General features: G+C 47.9%; 1 long non-coding RNA gene across 1 annotated transcript in view; it reads left to right on the top strand.

Annotated features, from left to right (window-relative positions):
* Window positions 1–15,028, top strand: part of LOC106149161 — a 32,747-nt gene that overhangs the window by 13,781 nt on the left and 3,938 nt on the right. The window contains exon 2 of the long non-coding RNA XR_001235149.1: window positions 13,469–13,549. This is a non-coding gene — a long non-coding RNA (uncharacterized LOC106149161). The remainder of the gene's footprint in view (window positions 1–13,468; window positions 13,550–15,028) is intronic.

Raw genomic sequence — 15,028 nt, 5'->3', positions numbered from 1 at the left:
TTGCTGGGGTTGGGAGGGAAGAATTAGGAGACCAGCTATGACCACGTGGGTAAACTGTGTAATCTGGTAGCTTCAGTAAATAAGTTGGCTACAAAGGATCCGCACCTGCCTAGTTTCTGCATCTCCTTCTCAGTTGTGTCTTTTTTTAAAGAGAGGGAAAGAAACAATAAAAATGATACAGAGTTTCAAAACAAGATGATAGGAAATTAACAATGGTCATTATATTGCATATTGTTATCTTCGAAGTAGTTGCTCCGATTACCAGATACAGGCATGCAAAATTATTCAAACAATATAAGCACTAGCTGTTCCTTTCAATGAACTAATAGAAATTAGTAGTACAATTATCTTAGCTAATATATATATATATATTCCCTTCCTTCTTTTCTCCTTTCCCCCATTCCAGTTGTTTTTGAACATAAGAAAAAAAGGAGAGGTATGACTAATTAAGATTTCCTCAAACTCTGATATTTATACATACATATATGACTATCCTGTTACTTTATTGTTGTACTTGGTCTACAGTAAGTGTACAGTTTTACAAATTATATACCCAAATGAGCACAACCTTGATCAAAATATAGAACATTTCTATGATCCCAGAAATCTCCCTCAGCTCTTTTCTGTTTAAACACCTCCAGCTACTCAGCTGGACAGCTTTGAATCTGATTTCAATTGCTATAGTTTTATCTATATTGTGACTATATATGTACATGTAGTTTATTCTCTTCTTTGGAATCTTTTGTAGGTGTTCTTTCCTTTTTATTACTGACACATACCCTTTGAAAGACCCACCATTTATCTTGGGTGTACACAACTTGGTTTTTGATTTCTTAGGAGCTCACAGTAAGAGTTTGCCTTGAGTCTCAGAGTTAACTTGGGCTTAGTCTTTTGAGCAATGCTGGACAGGCTAAGACTTTGGAGACCTCTGGAGATGGATTGAATGCTTTCTTTTTACACAGGCATAAGTCTTTGGAAATTATAAGTAGAATGCTAGAGTTAAGTGTCCCCACAAATGCTCAGAGTGGTGTTTTGGGGCAGTGGTGGACACTTCAAGAGATGGGACTTAGTGAGTTCTTAGCTCTCTGGAGCAAGGCCCCTGAAAGGGACTGTGGGACCCCATCCCACTCCCCACTTCCTGAATACTATGAGTTTAGCAGTTTTGTTCTATGATATGCTCCCACCATGATAATCTGGGAGTTGTGTATTTATAAGAAATCCATGGATTTCTTTCCAAATGGGCTTCTCCACCATACGCCCCTCTCAGAAATCTGTGAGGGCCCCCGCTGCTCTCATCCTTTCCTGCTGGTGGTATTTTCAGATTTTAAATATTAAGGCCAGAGACATAGCTCAGTGGCATAAGCACCTGCCTGTTAAGTGCAAGGTCCTGAGTTCAATTCCCAGTTCAAAAAAAAAAGATAAATGTTGGCTGTGCTGTTGGGTATGTAGCACCACCTAATCTGTATTGGCCCTCCATCTGTCCTCTTTTGTGAAGTGTTTGTCCAAGTTTTTTGACAATTCTTTTTGGTTTTCTCTTTATTATTTAGTGGCAGAAGGTTTACATATGTTCTGAGTGTGTCTTTCATAAGGTTATGTGAGTTTAGACTATTTCTTCTTAGTCTCTGTCCCAAATTTTGAATTCCTTAAGTTTTTCTTCAACTTTGTAATTTTTTTAAAAGATAAAACTCTATTGTTTTTAGTATTTTTTTCTGATTTTAAAATTTAATAGCTTCATTGAAGCAAAATTTATATTCCACAAAATTCACTTCAGTGCACGTGACTGGCATTTTAATTTTTAAAGCAGCATGTTATTATAACTTAATGAGATCCAATTTATCTTTCCTCCCCCTTTTCCACAGTTACAACTTCTTTGTACCCTAAGATTTTTCTCCTATATTCATGAAGATTTTTTTTCTGCCTTTTTTTTTTTCTGGAAGTTTCCTAGTGAAAACTCTCACATTTAAGTCTTTGAGGTAGTGTTCGCATGCGGTGATGATTTGGTTCTAGATCTTTTCCAGGATATCAGTAATATGCAAAAAAAAAAAATGCTTTATTACCTGATACTGATGTTTCAAACTCAAACAAGTTTTTGTTTTCTAATTTAACCTTTTTCTATTGCATCCACATCTACTTTCTCCCACACTGAGCACCCTAATTTTCAAGGAAACTGGAATGTTAGAATTAAAACCTTCCATCATTACTCGCTTGTCTTATCTCATGATAGCATGTACTCCCACCACCGGATTGGAGTACTGAAAATTGTAACAGTGCTTTTCCACCGGCTCCTTCTCCTCGCTTATTGTCACCTTGGCGGTTGGTACCTCCCCTGTCAGAAAATCTCTTGTTTTTAGCTTTCTTTTGGCCTCAGCTCTCCAAGGAGGGCATGCTTTGTGTCAACCACAGGTTACCTGTTGATGTCGCTCTGTCCCCTTGATCACCTGCAGCTCCTTCTCTGGTGGACTTCTTAGGATCCCTGGGTTATTCCTTACAGTACGTAGATAATAAGAAACAGAAGGATTTTCTGATTCAGTGTTTTCTGATTCTTGCCTTCCTGAGTCTGATTCCTGATTCTTGTTGTGAACAGTTTGAGTTATCTTTATACCGCCTCTTTCAGAAAACTGGTTTGCTTGGATGTAAATATCTTTACTTGCATTTTGTCCTTTTGTGTGTCTCAGCTGAGGTGTTCTATCTTCTGGCATCAATGTTGCTATTTTTTAAAAATCCTGACAGCAGTACAATTTGCTTTACCTTATAAACCACATGCTTTTTGTTCCCTTTTCCTTAAGTCTATGGTGTTAAGTACCTATTTTGGTTTTGGACATTTTTGCTCAATAAATCTTAGATATACAGGGTGCTATTTCAGCGGATAGTTTCAAATCTTTTTTGTTCAGAAGAATGTTCTTGAATGTCCTTTAGCATTTTCTGTTTTCTTGCATTTGTTCTATTTTTTAGGATCTTCCATTATCCATATACTGGATCTGCTCTGCCTATTTTTAATGCTTTTAATATCCTCTCAAGTCTTTGTCTCTTTTATTTTAAAAAATCCTTCTGTTTCTTATTATCTACTTACTGTAAGGAATTTTTCAGTTATACTGTTTGCATTATATTTTTCCTAGTTTTGCCTTTATTTCTAAAGTAGTTTTTTCTCATTTATTTTTCCCTTCTTCCTTCCTTCCCCTCCTCCTTCCTCAGTTTCTCTTTTCTTTCTTTCTACCCTTCCCTACTCCTTCCTTCCTTCTTCTTTCCTTCCTCTCTTCCTTTCTTCTTCCCTTCCTCCCTTCCTCCCTCCCTCCCTTCCTTCCTTCCTTCTGGCTGGAGATGGAACCCAGGCCTCACACATGCTAGGGAAGCATTCTGCAACTGAGCTACTGCCCCAGACTTTCCATGTCTAATTCTTGAGTTCTGTCTTCTTTCTCTCCCCATCTGTCTTTCTGAAATTCTAGTTTATGTTTTCTTTTTGTGTATTATATCATATCCTTAATGACTTTAGTTTTTTTAATAATAGGTTTGAATTCAGTCTATATTGTAAGCATGCCTTTCTGGTATGCTTTCATTGTCTGTTACTGTATTATTCTGATTCTTATGTTTCTTTTTTTTGTTTGTTTGTTTTCTGATACCAGGAATCGAACTCATAACCTTGAGCTTGCCAGGCAGGCGCTGTGCCACTGAGCTAAATCCCCAGCTCCTTATGTTTCTTCTTATAATAAGTTAGTATCAAATTTTATTTAATAATTTCCTATCAGTCATCTTTATGCTGATTTTGTTTTCTTGACCTTTTCTAGGGAGCCTTAGTTCAGATAACCCCTCCAACTTCACAGGACTCCTCCTGTTTTCATATAATATTAAAAATATGGCATTGGGCACAGTGGTGCCTTCTTATAATCTCCACAAACTGGGAGGCCAAAGTAGGAGGATCACAAGTTTAAACTCAGTCTAGGCAACTTCACTATATCTATATCTATATATCTGTATCTATATCTATTTATGTAATGAGGCCCTGTCTCTAAAGTAAAATACAGAGAATACAGTCTGAGCTACCTGACTTTGTCCCTTTGTGACTCTTTTCTAGCCTTTCTCTTTCTGTAGCCTCCATGGTTCTGTTGTTGCTCTGCCTCACCCACAGCCAGCAGTTCCTTCTCAGTGCGGCCCTGTCCTGGGCTTTTTCTGATCCATCACAGCAGGCAGCTGGAAAGGTAGCGAGATCTGGTGCCAGCTTCTTCTGGAGGATTCCAGGCAGTCATTCCTGCAGTGAGGGGTCTGTGTGTGACTGACAAAGATAACATGAAGGGAATCAGCATTGTGTGCTCGACACTTCTCCAACCAGAAATGAGAAGAACAAAGCTAACCCACAATAGCGGGCAAGTGCAGCCAGCGACAAGACGGCTAACGTCTGCCTCAGGGTCAGACAAGAAAGGGAGGCACCTGAATGCTGCCCGCCCCCATGATGTCTGCTCCGGAGTCTAGAATGGCCAGGCAGCAGTGGCTCCAGGCTTTCCACTGGCACAGGGCTGTGCTGCAGTTTGAGTTCATATTTGAATATGTTTATTCTTTTTTTTTTGTTTTTGTTTTTTTTTTTTGTTTGTTTTTCTCTGGTACCGGGAACTGAACTCATTTTTTTTTTTTTTTGTTTGTTTTTCTCTGGTACCGGGAACTGAACTCACGACCTTGCGCTTGCCAGGCAGGCGCTTTTGCCACTGAGCTAAATCCCCAGCCCCCATATTTGAATATGTTCAAATCCTCCCTCCCAAAGTGATGGTGTTGGAAGGCTATGTCACTCAGCTTTCTGTTACCTGAGATAAATCAACTTACAAAGAGGAAAGGTTTATGTGGGCTCACGGCTTTGAAGCATTCAGTCCATGGTCAGCTGGCCTCACTGCTCTGGGCGTGTGGTGCCCACCATGGTGGGAGAAGCCCCTTCACCTCAGGGCTGCATGCAACTCAATGGCCTAACACACCCCGCTAGCCTAAAAGCAGACTGTGAGAGACACCTGCCGTGGTGCCAGTGAAAGACAACTACCAATGAGAAGCAGCTCCCACCAGACCTGAGTCTGCTGATGCCTTGAACTTGGACTTGGCTGTGTATCAGCTTTCTAGTCTATGGCATCCTGATATAGCAGCCCCAATGGTCTAAGACAGGGAAAAAGTGAAATGAGACCAGAAACTGTTTACCAAAGGCTTATGACACTTGTGATTGCTATGATCACAGTTTATTAGACAAATCCTGGTGATCACAGTGTATTAGACAAATCCGGAGTGAACATTTGCTTTGGACTAGGCTTTTGCTACGGATGGAGAAGACATCATTATAGAAATTCTAAACCTCTTCTTCTGCTCATAAAATGAAAGCCTTATGCATACTGGTCAAATATTTCCAGCTCTATGAAGTGACAGTATTTGTTCTTGGGGATAATGGCTCCATGAAACGTTTCACCTTGTTGAAAGCAGAATCCTCTACGGAGGACATTCCCATTTCTTGCTTTTCAAATGTTCCCACACATTAAAATAAAATGGGATTCGTGTCTCTGTTTCTGGTTTTAATTTTCTCCTTTAAGGCCGAAATCAGATTTCAGTTTCTAAGGAAGCTTATCGTGGTGGAAATGGATTGGGCTTTTATGCTGCTTGGCCCTGTCCCGTTTGAAGCCCTTGTCTCAAAGGGCTTTATCTTCTGCTTTTACACAGATGTTTCTGTGATCTCCGAACAGGCCCATCACTAGGGGCTGCCTTTATCATGAAATGTGATAAGGGGGCTGAAAGGTCAGCTTTATTGTTCAAGAGAATGCTAAAACTTCACAAGGAAAACATTTACTATCTGATCACTTGTTGGCAGGACTTATAGCTCCGGGGAAGATGAGAGGGTCGTCAAAGTTCAACATTGTGCTTTTCCGGCAGTTAGGGAAGCAAAAGTCTCTACGATAGGATCCTCTGATCAGCTTGCGTTCTCTGGGTGGTTTGTTCACCAGAGCTGACTCTGTTCACCAGGCCTTTGTTTGGCTCCACCTGTGTGCCTGGCTGTGCTCTACTGAGCCGGCAAGGTCCAGCACTTACATGGAGGCTGGGGGAAGGAGCCTACACTTTCTGGTCACACCGGGCTGCGCCGACCTGGGACTCCACGTGCAGGGCTCCAGGGAGTCTTCCTAGCACCTCCTGGGGAATGCACGCACAGAGGAGGTGGCCAGGGTCAGACCAGGAAAGGCTAGACTCAGGCCCAGGTCTGTCTGAGCCGTGGCTCCTGCCTAGGAAAGAGCTCCGGAGCCTGAGCTGTGCAGAGAGTCTCAGAGCAGACCTGCCTGTGTCTCGGCGGAGTCTTTCACCCGATGAAACTACACGCGTGCACACACATTTATGTTTATGGATGTACTTGCGCGTGCATACAGCCACACTTCTGTGTCCTGATACCACTGTATCCATGCTGGGATTTTCCCGCCGCGTAACTGAATAGCCTGCAGGACTCTGGAGTTGGTCAGAAGCAATGAGGCCACAGCAGTTATGACTTGTCCCACTTTTTTCTGTTTTATAACCCAAGAGGCACAGTAGAATGCAGCACAATGACAAATACTTAAAAAGTATCCGTGGTCAAGATGCCACTCACCCAGTGGGTTTGGCTCAGGCCTCATCAGTTCCAGAAAACCTGCCTTGATTGCTCCCCTCTGCAGACTGGTAGATGCCCAGTGTGGGGCTGGCACAGCCCTGGGTCCTCTGTTGCAGCCACACATCCTGTCTGTTGGTGCCTACTGTCATGGAGCTCACAGGATTTGTGTGGGAGACAGAGGTCTCTGCACCAGAGAGTGGCTGGGAAGGGTAAGAGACCATACCACTGTCCATTGCATGGCAAGAGAGAGGCTGGAGGAGATGCAGTGGCAAAGAACAGGGCAAGGCGTGCAAAGATGGGTCCCCCAAGGCTGCTTGCGGAGATGCTGGTCCAGGGAGGCCTCTAGGCTTGGAGTCTGGGTAGGGCAGGGACAGTGTGGGCGCCACCCAGAGCCAGGGTGCTTAACTCGTCTCCAGAACTACTATTTGTTTTTCTGCATGAGTGGCCAACCTCAGCCGAGGCTGCTCAGCGGGCTGTGGGCCCCTGTAGTGGCAGAGGAGCACTGTGAGCTCCAGCGTTTCCCTTTGACTCTCAACTTGAACATCTTGGAGTTCACAGACTCAGAAATGTTAGCAAGGCATCCTCAGTCTCGCATTGGCTGAGAGTGGGGCTCCATCCATTCCAGGCCGTCCTGTTCCACACTCTTGACCAATTTCTTGTTCAGGAGGAGCAGTGAGAGAGCAGGCCCAGGGACTCAGTATGAAGTGCAGCTTGGATAGCAGCAAAAGGCAGAGCAAGACCTTGCTGCTTTCAAAGTATCCAGGAGCAGGACCCAGTTTCCCTTCCTGCCCTTGGACCCCGCTTCGCCTTTCCAGATCAGACTTCCCTTCCCCACCTGGCACCTCTCACTTCTCCGTTGGGTCTCCTCCCCCCGCCCTCCTCCTGCACTGCACCTGGAGAACAGGCCTGCCCTTGATGGGAGCTCACCACCTGCTGGAGCTCCAGGCCCCTCTGGGGTCTGAGGGTGGCACCTGAGCGCTGGGATCTGAGGCCCACACTGGTCTGCAGGAATAGTGTCCTAGCAGGTCTCCCTTGCTGCCCCTCCAAGCCTCCCCCAGGGGCAGAGGCGGTGGCGGGGGGGGGGCGGCTCTTGCCAAAGCACAGAGAGGCCACTGTACGCTGCTCAGTCTCTCCAACCGGCAGGCTTGAGTGTGAAATAAACCTGCAGCCTCCTGCAGCCCACAGAGCCTTGGCCTTGCCCTGCAGCCTCTTCCAGAGCAAATCCTGGAGGCTCAGAGCTTGCACACTCACCCACCTACGGCTTCCAACTGCCTGGGCCTTGCAATATGTGGAAGACGAGAGTAGCTGCCTCACAACCCCTGGAGAGGCCTGAAGGACACATCCTCCTGGTCTCCATCAAACCCGGGAAAGGGTGGGCCTGGGCCAAGGTAGACCAGCTGTACCCACCCTCCAGTTCCCAAGTCTTGAGCAGCCCATGTGACCCGTGATGGGGCCGTGGTAGGATCCATGTACTCCATGTTCAAGGCCCAGCCGCAGAGGGGGAGGTGGCAGTCCGGGCAGATGCAGCATGCAGGCTGAGGTCTCCTTCAGGGCGCGGCCAGCAGCTCTTTCTGCAAAGGGAGCTGCTGCAAACACAGCCACACCTCTTCCTGGTGCTGCCCTCAGGCTCCGCAGCTCCTGGGACCTGGCTCCCCAGTGAGACTTCCCTCTTGATCCCCGGCCGCGCCCTGCCAACCCTCCTGGGTGGAACAGGACATTCTGACTGTGGACAGCGGAATCTTGCACGGTTAAAGTAAAACAGAATTAATTAATTTATGCAACAAGGAAGTCCACAGATAGAGCTGGCTTAAGGATTAAAATCATGCCTCTGGCCTCTCTCTCCTTTTCTCTCTCTCTCTCTGTCTTTCTCTCTCTTACACACACACACACACACACACACACACTTACACACACTCTCACACACACTGTGCTGCCCACTGTTCCTGGACCTCTGAAAGAGCTCCTCTAGGAAGCTGGGAGAGAGCCCCCAGCTTAAGCAGGGTGTCTCCCTGCTTAAGTCCCCTGGGGGTGGAAGAGGTCTTTCCCTAGCCTCCATAAGAAAAGCCGCAGTTTGGGACTGGCCACATGGGGTCATCTGAGCTTCCTGTACCACTGTCATGACTATGAGCTAGGAGACAGGAGGCCGTGACCGTCCCTGGCAGCTGCCCTGGTCCCTCATGCATGGAGGACGAGCCAGGGCAGGGCAAGAGGAGAAGACAGATTTAAGGAAGAGGTAGAAAGGATGAGCTGGGGCTTCTGTTCCTCCTGGCCTGGGGCTGTAGGTGGGTGGGGCTCCTGGCTGTCCAGAGACATCCAATCCGGCCCCATCTCTCATGCTGCATGTACTTCCTCTGGCTGGTTCCTTCTCCAGGTTGTCTGTCCCGTGTTCCCATCTGCAGATGCATCAAAGAGACCTTGCTGATTGGCTTTCTCATGTCGGATCCATGCTGCCTCTGTCTGGGCTGGGCTGGGGGTACAGATATCTCCCCAATCCTTTCTCCCTTTTTCCAAAGGTGGCTGAGCTCCAGATTCCATTCACATGAATTCAGCACCTACAAGGTATCCACCACTTTCATATCTATTATCTCCTTTTTAAAATTTTTATTTTTATCGGCCCAAGTTTGCAGGACAGTGATCACGTCCCTCGTGCAGGGTTGTACATAGGACACCTTAATGCTTTTTACTTCCTCTCCCCTCTTCTCCATCCATCTCTTGGTCCCCTCCCCGTTTCCAAAAGATCTGTCTCCCTATTTTATTTTGTTCTTTAATTTATTTATACGTGGGTTTTTCGTATAAAAGAAGCCATACAATATTTAAGCTTGTGTGTCTGACTTCATTCACTTCACATTATGGGCTCTAAGTACATCCATTTTGCTACAGATCACTCAGTTTATTTTTCTTTATGGCAGAGCAGTGCTCCACTGTGTGTAAATACCACATTTTCTTTATCTATTCCTCTGCTGATGGGCATATAGGCTGCTTCCAAGATTCAGCTGTTGTGAACTGTGCTGCTATGACATGGGGATGCATGGGTCACTGCAATATGATGCCATTAGCTCTCCTGGAAAGATACCTAGAAGGGGAACAGATGGGTCAAATGGAATTTCTGGTTTTAGTTTTTTTGAGGAATCTCCATGCTGGTTTTCATAGTGCTTGTACTAGTTTACATTCCTACCCACAGTGCAGAAGGCTTCCTTTCTCCCCCAAAGTCTTGCCAGGACTCATTATTCTTTGAATTCTTGATAATTGCCATTTTTTTCTTGAGTAAAATGGTAGCTGGGCGTGGTGGCCCACACCTGTAATCCCAGCACTCGGGAGGCTGAGGCAGGAGGATCGTTGCCAGTTCAAGACCAGCCTGGTCTACAAAGTGAGCTGAAGGCCAGCCTGAACTGCATAGGGAGACCCTATCTCAGAAAAAGACAAAAAAAAAAAAAAAAGAATAAGATGGAATCTCAGAGTTAATTTGCATTTCTCTAGTGGCCAGAGCGTTTATTATCTGCCCTACACCTGGGGTTGTGACTGAGAAAGTCAAGGCTGGGAGAGGCGCATGCCCCTTGTCTTAGTTTGCCAAGGCCGCGCTTAAAAATCACCACAAAAGGATTTCTTCTTGGCCAGGCCAGGAGACTAGAAGTCCGAGCCCAGGCATCACCAGGTGCCGGTTCTTCAGGCCTGCAAGGAGAATCCAGTGTGGCTTTCTCTAACCTTCAGTAGCAGCTGACTGTCCTCAGCATTGCTCAGCTTGTAGCCCCAGGGCTCCGCATTTGCCGTATGGTCACACAGCCATCTTTTGCTGTCTCTTTGCATCATCTTGTTACACAGACACCAGGCCCAAGTACACTGTATTCAGAGCCCAGCATGACTCCATCTTAATAATTCTGTCTGCAAGGATCCCATCTCCAAACAGGGGTGCATCCTCAGGACCCAGGCTTAGGACTTCAGTGTCTCTTTGGGGGGGCACACAGTTCAATCCCAAAACCCATAAGCAGTGAAGTCAGATCTCAAATCCAGCTTGCAGCAAAAGACACTGATTGGCAGGCAATGCTTGCATTTTTGCCATTTTAAAAATCACAACAGCCCTATAAGGTAAACATTGCATCCATTTTATAGATGAGAACATTAAGGCATAGGGTCGAGGTCAGCCAGGTGCAGTAGTTGAAGCCTGTAGTTCTAGCACTCTGGGGGGCTGAGGCAGGAGGATTGCAAGTTTGAGTCCCGCCTGGGCAACTTAGTGAGACCCTGTGTTAAAATGAAAAATAAAAAAGGGCTGGGGGTGGGGCTCAGTGTGAAGCCCAAGGTTCATCCTCCATATTGTAAAGAGAAAAATAGCTCAAGGTTACAAAACTGCTTAGGAGCAGAGTTGGGATCTGAGCCGGTTGTCTGATTTATCCGGTTTCCCCTGGCTCCACCTTGCTAAGCATGGGGGAGGGGCACGATACAGCCAGTGGCAAAGCGCCCGGGGAGCCCTGGGTGGACAGCTCACTACCGCCTGCAACAGCTGGCAGAGAGAGAAATCCTGAAGTCCTTCCTGGAAGAAGTGGCTTTTCAGTTGGGTGGGTCTAGACTTACAGGTCAGATTTCCTGGTGCAGAGAAGGGAGGAAAGAATGTTTCTGACAGAGCAAAGAGCAGAAGCAAGGCTCAAGGCTGGGAACATCTTGGGGGAACCAAGAGGCAGTTCCGCCTGGCTGGTCCACAGCCCCCTCCCTGGGTGCAGCAGGAAGGGGTGTGCTTTCCCGGGACCCACGCCATGCAAGCCCACTTCCAAACCTGTATCTCCTGAAGGCATCAGCAGCCCAAGCAAACCAGACCAGCTGATTGGGGCCGTTGCCCTTCTACCGCCCACAGATCCAGAGTCAGCCCGCACTACCGGAAGTGCAGAAGCCCTGTCTCCGAGGCCGGCCCAGATCCATGCTAATGCCCCAGTGTGGCGCTCCGTTGCCAGGGGCTGCTCTCTGCCTCAGGCACTCGGCCTGTCAGGCTTGTCGATTAAATAATATTTTTATTTTTAGGCCTGGGCTGCAGAATCTTTTCTCCCCTGCCAGGTTCACCCCCACGCTGAAGCTCCTGGGAATTAGGCCCCTGGATGCCTGGGAAATGAGCAGCTTGGGCAGGAAATGGTGGGTGGTGCTGGGCCAGGTGGGACACCGCGTCCTGGGGTGAGAGGGTGCCGGCCTCATGGGGGTCTCCCTGAACCCCGGCAGAGCACGGAGATAGCAGCGGGTGTCAGCCAAGACCTGAGCACAGTCGTGACTGAGTGGCGAAGGTGGCAGTGCGGGGCGGCAGGGAGTGTGGGGCGGCTTTGCGTGGGGCAAGAGGTGTCCACCTGGGCGGTGGCCCATGGAGATGAGACGATGGCCGGGAGCAGGAGACCACCCGGGCAAGTTATCAGGATCAGCAAGAGCCATGGGAGGCCAAAAGTGGGGTGCTGTATGAGGCAGAGGCAGGACGAGCTCTGAGGGTTTAGTTAGAGGAGGGGTCCAGGAACAGGACTCAGAGGGACCCAACAACCCAAGTGAAGACAAAGCCAGACCCCTGCTTAGGGCAGGCGCCCGGGCCTTTGCACTGTGGGCATTCGGGGCTGCTGCTTCTTGGTCCTGCGTGACTGTCCTGTGCACCAGAAGCGCACTTAGCACCCCTGGCCTCCAACCGCTAAAAGCCACTGACACCGCCCCTCCAGATGTGACAACTGAAAACATCTCCAGCCATTCCGAATGGTGCCAGGACAGGGAGGCAGAACTGTCCCCTCATGAGCCTTAGCAGAATCTGGAGGCTGAGCAGGTCGGGGGTTTGGGGGACAGACTCAGATCCAGCTAGAGGGTGGATCATGATCCACGTCGTGTGACCAATGCCTACTCACCAGCTCGCCCCGCACTGCTCAGCCATGGCCTCGGGGAACAAGCAGAGCCAGTGCTGGCTTCCATTCCCACAGGGAATGTGCAAGGAGGATAAACAGAGGTAGGGGACATTCCTCAGAAACAACAGGAGGCTGAAAGATCTGGCTTGGAAATGGCAGGACCTCAGCTTGCCTGTCTACACAATGGGAGTGATAACAGCACCTACCCACAGAGGCCCTGTGGGACGGAATGAGACCACTTCTGGACACGACGCAGGGTGAGCGTGTGCAGGGGACAGCTAGTACAGCTGGCACTGTTGTTTGTCTTTGTTTCTTCCCTGGAGTGATCTGGCTGTCACCTTCCCCTTTGACCCCACAATCTAATGTCCAGGCAGCTGCAGGCCTCTCAAAGGCTAAGCCAGTTCCCATCCCCCCCGCCGCCCCACCGTTGGTGTTGTCTTCAAAGTGTTTGGACGGAGAATGAGTTTGAGAGTGCGGGTCCTGGGAGGATTTCTCAGAGGAGGTGATGAAGTGTTAAATGCCACAAGGCTTTCCTTGGGGGTGATGTTTCGCCGGGGGTCATTTGACAGGGAAGAGAACTGCTCAGAAAAATGGGGGGCAGGAGGGACCCAATCAGCACAACGTATGGGGTGAGTGGGGTGCAGGTTTAACACGTGATGGTGGTGTCTGTCCTGCTTGAGCTCAGAAGAAGGAGATAGCTGGGCAAGGGGTGTAAGTGACAGAGAAGAGGCAAAAGCATTTCCTGAAACTGTCGCCTCTCCCCCTGGACAGCGGGATCTGTGGCATGGAGCACCAGAGCTGTCAGTAGTAGGAGAGGGCTGTGCGCTGGTGCCTGGCAGCCCCCTGGCTGGGGACAGCCGACAGAGCAGCCTTCCCTGCACAGGGTGTGAAACTCCGGCCCAGGAGGCAGGGGGCATGCGCCCAGCTGCCGCGTTCTGTATACTTGTTTTGTGTCGAATCTGGATTTGCAACTGTTATGCAAAGAACAGTGCTGTGGCAATTAAATATTTATGCTCTCACTTCACAGCAATTTCCATTTTAGTAGAGAAAGCAGCCTTCATCAGTGCCCGCCACTGCTCTCCTCTGCCGGGGTTGGCCCCAGCCTCAGGTGAGCCCAGTACGGTACCCCTGGTCCCTGTGTGGAGGCAGCCTTAACCCAGCAAGTGGAGCGTGGTGACCAATGGATGACTTGCTCTCTGGGGATCGTGGTCCTTGGGCTGAAGCTCTGGCTGCACCACAAGCTAGCAAATTTAATTTCTCTGAGCCTCACTTTCATTGTCTGTAAAGTGGGCACGAGGGTCGCTGCAATGTGGGAGATGCTGTGAATCCAAAATGAGATGCAGTTCACGGTCCCCAGCCACACAGTGCTAAGGACCAGGAGACGGATGGTTAAGATGTAGGCTCTCAGGCTGTTCCTCAAGTCTCCTGATCAAATAAAACTAATTTGGAACTCTGGGACATTATGATCAGCTTCCAGGTGACTGTTACCCGGGCATCTTCATAGGAAACATGAATGTCTAAGAAGGGTTTAGTACTAGGCCAAGCACAAGTCTTCAGTACAAGTTATTGGTTTGTTTTTTGTTTTTTTGTTTTCTTTTTTTGGTCTTTTTGAGACAGGGTCTCACTATGCAGTTCAGGCTGGCCTTGAGCTTACTTTGTAGCCCAGGCTGGTTTCAAACTCACAACGATTCTCCTGCCTCAGCCTCCCAAGTGCCACCACGCCCAGCTTTTTGGGGGTTTGTTTTTTTTTTTTTTTCAGTCATTGGTAATTGTTGAAAGTATTACTCCAATTATTACAACAAAAATGATACATGATGAAATATCCCAATATTTTAAAGCAAGAACCATTGATTTTAGCTTGTGAATATTGGATTAGTGGTTTAGGCTGGCCTCCGCTGGGTGGTTCTTTCTTTTTGGGCCGTTCTTTTAGTCTTGGCTGGGGTCACTCATAGGTCCCTTGTCCACTGGCCACACACATGTCGTTTTTCCTCTTCTGGCTAGTCTAGCTAGGTTCTCACAAAGGCAGCAGAGGTCCAAATGTCTTTGGGTCTCTGCTTACTACTGTTGTTTGTTTGAGCATTTACTATGTGCAGAGCTCTGTGCAGACTGGTTTTTATTTATTAGTCCATTTGATGCTAACGGTGAACCCACAAGTTTGTGGGCTAGTTCCTAAAACTTTGTAGCAAACTACCACATATTTGGGAGCTTAAGTAGCACAAAGTCACTATCTGACAGTTTTGGAGATCAAGAATCCAAAAATGGGGGCTGGGGATTTAGCTCATGGCACAGCACCTGCCTGGCAAGTGTGAGATGCTGAGTTCAATTCCTGGTTCCAAAAATGGGACTAAGGTCAAGGGCTTATCAGGACATGTTCCTCCTGCAGGGCCTAGAATATAATGCAGTCCTTGTCTTTTTTAGCTTCTCTAGGCCGCGTCTATCCCTTGGCTTGTGGCTCCCTTGCAGCAATAGGGATAAATGAATGGACAGGTGGATGGAAGGGTAGATGGATGGATGGGTGGGTTGGTAGATGAATAGATGGATGGATGGATAGATAGGTGGATGGATGGATGGGTGGATGGATGGATGG

The sequence above is a fragment of the Chinchilla lanigera genome, unplaced genomic scaffold (genome assembly GCF_000276665.1).
Source record: "Chinchilla lanigera isolate Chin_1 unplaced genomic scaffold, ChiLan1.0 scaffold00037, whole genome shotgun sequence".
Classification (NCBI taxonomy): Eukaryota; Metazoa; Chordata; class Mammalia; order Rodentia; family Chinchillidae; genus Chinchilla; species Chinchilla lanigera.
The sequence above is the reverse complement of the archived record's forward strand: the minus strand, read 5'-3'. Positions and strand labels throughout refer to the sequence as shown.